The sequence below is a fragment of the Euphorbia lathyris genome, chromosome 10 (genome assembly GCF_963576675.1).
Source record: "Euphorbia lathyris chromosome 10, ddEupLath1.1, whole genome shotgun sequence".
NCBI lineage: Eukaryota > Viridiplantae > Streptophyta > Magnoliopsida > Malpighiales > Euphorbiaceae > Euphorbia > Euphorbia lathyris.
Window position 1 is genome coordinate 57,450,637 of NC_088919.1, and position 4,534 is coordinate 57,455,170.

A 4,534-nucleotide genomic window follows, 5' to 3' on the forward strand; every position below is an offset into this window, starting at 1 on the left:
CGAATAACAATTCCAATTCCCAGCATCCCAGACCCCGGAACAACAGCAGCATCAACATTAACTTTTAGCTTTGGAGGCGCTGGAAAAATCCATCTCGTGCATATATTCGGATTTGAAAAACCCATAGAGAACCTATATACATTCCTTGGCGTGACCTGCGCTTCTTGCCAATTTTTAAGAGAAACACAAGCAATTTTTAAAATTGCAGCATCCTCAATTCTTTCATCATCCCATACCAATTTATTTCTTCCAAACCATACAGCCCAGATAATCATTGCCCATAAACATCTCTTTTCCAAATTCAAACCAGCAAACACCAATCTAATTAACTCCTTCATTGTAATATCATTCCATAATATAGGATTTCCCAAACTCGCCATATTCCAAATTGTGTTTATAAATGGAAAATAATAAAATAAATGCATCACAGATTCCATTCTAGCTTCACAAAAAACACAATTAGCATCAATAGGGATATACCTTCTCAAAAGTGAATCAGCAGTAGCAATTATATCATTGCAGACACGCCACAAAAAATTCCTCACCTTTGCCGGTATCCTTAGATTCCAAATAGACTTCCACACATCTGAAAATGTATCCTCCACAACCCAAGTTATGCTTCGATATGAGCTTTTGACCGAATAGCTACCATTAGCCTCCTCCTTCCAATACCAGACACTTGAATCCACAAAAGCAGATAAAGGAATACTTAATATATTATTCTGGTCTTCCTCGTTAAATAAATCACGCACAACTCCAATATCCCATCTTCGACAATCGGGTTGAAATAACGATGAAACAGGAGCATTCATAATATGCTCAGGTAACACCAATGAAATACGCCCAGAAACACCAGTAGGCACCTAAGGATCAACTCCAATTTTAATCGAATTCCCATCCCCAACCCGGCGTCTACAACCTTTCTCCAACAAACCACGAGCAGCCCATAAGCTGCTCCAAACGAAGCTTGGATTATTTCCTTTATCAGCTTGTAAAAAATCACAGTTACGAAAATACTTTGCCTTAAACAGCCTTGTGACCAAAGCATCAGGTTCAGTAATCATTCGCCAACCTTGCTTTCCAAGCATAGCCAAATTGAATTCATGAAGCTTCTTAAACCCAAGACCCCCAACCGATTTAGGCCTACTCAATCTCTCCCAGCTCATCCATTTAACCCCCTTACCACTTCCACTCCACCAGAACGCATTAAAAATTCTTTCTAGTTCTTGACAGACTCCTAAGGGTAGCAGAAAGGCATTCATAGAAAAATTTGGCATAGCCTGTAGAACTGTTTTTAGAAGAACTTCTTTCCCTCCTCTAGATAATAATTTAGTATGCCACGATTGTATCCTTTTCCAAGCTCTATCCTTTATAAATCGTAACACTTCCTTTTTACTTCTTCCAATCATTGAAGGCAACCCGAGATACTTTCCTTGATTGGAAGTTTCAGGGACCTCCAAAATGTTACAAATGAGACTTTTCATATCAGATCCAACATTCCTCCCAAATAGGATTGCAGATTTAGTGAAATTAACCACCTGTCCAAAAGCAAGCTCATACTCATTCAACACCTCTTGAACAACTCTGCAGTTAGCCTCAGAAGCTTTGAAGAAGAGATAACAGTCATCCGCGAAAAACAAATGACTAATAATTGGAGCATTTCTAGAAATCTTGCAGCCCTGCCATAAAGCTTGTCGCTCTTTATACCGTATTAGAGAACTTAATCCTTCCGCACAAAGGATAAAGAGATATGGTGACAAAAGGTCTCCTTGTCTCACACCATGAGTAGGAATTACAGGACCAACCTCATGATCACTTGAAACAATTTGATACTGCACAGTACTGATACAAATTAAGGCCAAATTCACCCACCTCTCACAAAACCCAAATCTGACCAGCATCGCTCTAATAAAGCTCCACTCAAGACGATCATAAGTTTTACTCATGTCTATTTTTAAAGCAGCAGTACCTTCTCTCCCTTGAGTCTTTCGCTTCAGATAATGAGTTAATTCGAAAGCAATAAGAATATTATCAGTGATTAAGCGACCAGTCACAAATGCACTTTGTGACTCTGACACAATACCATTCAAAAGCGGTTGCAATCGATTAGCTAATAGTTTAGCCACAATTTTGTACAGCACATTGCAAAGAGCAATAGGACGAAAGTCAGTCAAAACCTCAGGATTTTCTTTTTTAGGGATAAGAATAATATTGGTATTATTTACCCCATCAGGCAACACACCAGAATTAAAGAAATCCCGACAAACCTTCACAACATCCACTCCGACTAAATCCCAAAAAGATTGATAAAAAGCAGGATTCAGTCCATCAGGTCCCGGGGCTTTATCAGGATGCATGCTTTTGACAGCCTTGTACACTTCCTCTGCCGAAACAGGTTGAATTAACACAGCATTATCCTCCGAAGAAACCTTTTCAGAAACACAATCCAAAACCTCCATAGAAAAAGAATTTGCTGATGTGAAAAGCTGTTGAAAGTAACCAACAATAACATTATCCAAATTACCATCCCACCCCTGCCAGACACCATTACCATCCCTAAGCTTCTCAATTTTGTTAATTTTCTTCCGACATGTGGCAAAAGAATGAAAGAACTTAGTATTGGCATCCCCTTCACGAAGCCAATAAGCCTTAGCTCTTTGTTTCCAATAAACCTCCAAAGCTCCCAAAATAGAAAAATATTCCTCCTGCCTAGAATTAAATAACAAAATGCCCATCTCATCACGTCTACCCCTTAGCGCAGCCACATCACCCTTAGCAATATTCAATCTTGCCTTCAAGTTTTTGACATACTCATCCCCCCAATTCCACAACACTTCCCCACAAACCTTTATCTTTGATTGAACATCAATTAGATTCCTCTCCCTCCAAACAGATTCAACAATCTGACGACACTTCAAATCGGAAAGGAGGACATTCTAAAACCGAAACTTTCGCACCCATATACGACGACAGCTAGAATGGAGCATTAAAAGAATGGGAAGATGATCAGAAGATGATGAATTTAAATTCCTTACCTTAGCCTGTGGAATGGGATCAAGCCAATGAATAGAATTAAGCATCTGATCCAATCGCTCCTCAACCAATGAGAAGATTTTAAATCATTACAAATACTTGAATGAGAATATTTGCTTATCATTAAAACATATTTTAATATGGATAAAATTATTATCATTGTAAATTTATAGCGAGGATAAAACCTTATCCTCATTAATACTTTTAGTAAGGGAGCCCAATAATGAAGGGCACCATAAGAGTAACATTCTCATTAAAAAAACTTTAGTGAGAATATTTAGGCTTTTAGTGAGAATATCTCTCCTTGTTAAAAACTGTTCTTTTAAACGAATTCATTAGGCGAAAACCTCTACACATAATAAAATAAACGAATTATTTTACAAAAAGGAGCATGCGGTTTATCTTTTCTTATTCTTATTTCATTTTATTCTATTTTCATTCATAACTTCATATTTTGGCTACCTCTTGAAACAAAAATTACACCATTAAATTCCTTATTTCAATTGGAACATTTTGAGACCACTATTGATATTTTTCTGAGCAAAAAGTATGGTGACCAGAGCGGATAATTTTCATCGCTAAGGTGTTAGATCCCGACCTTTTAGGCAGTTTTAGTAGTGAAAGATTGTATTTTTAGACTCCTATGAACATTGGCTATCTCATGGTAATCTTGGTTCGCGCTTCCGACAACTCTGTTGAAATTTTGGTGATCGGCCACACCGCACCGACGAAACTCCGGTGAGCAAGCGACGGTTCCATTAGAACCCGATCAAATTAATTAGCGTTTTGGGACGAGAGGTAAATTTAATTTCTTATGTTTATATATATATATATATCTGTGTGTGTGTATTGTTATGTTATCATAGAATAATAAAATGTATATTGAATGAATGTTGAGTATTTGATTATAATTTCATTTGTACTTGATTTATATATAGGGTGATTTGATTTTGTTTCTTTTGAAATCGTGTTGCTCATGTATTTACCTATTGAGGTAATTAGCTATGAAATTATACCATGGTAGAATAGGAATACATATGAATTTAGAAGATTATGAATTATGAAATTGTGTTGGATTATATTTGAGTTAGAACAAAACATAAATAGCTAGCTTGGGTAAGTATATTCAATGGTCTGGAGGTTTGTTGATATTATGATCATAGGCACCTGTCTCGATAGGGAGGCGATAGGGTGTTATTTTGTTTTAATTGAGCTTGTACTGTGTCATAAAACTGTGGGTGATAGCAGTACCGTATTATTGAGATAATCATTATAAAGTTAAAAAGTACGTGTACTGAAATTAGGGGCGATATCGTACACCTACATTGAAATATCGTTAATCGTGAGACCATTGGGTATATTTCATTTAGGTCTAGCTGGGCCCTTAAAAATGAAGATAGTAAAATATAATTTTGTTGTTTGAAATAAATCGAGTCATGTACGAAATGCTATATTATTAATGAAGGATAAAATAACTCGCATGTGAATTGCATATAACAAG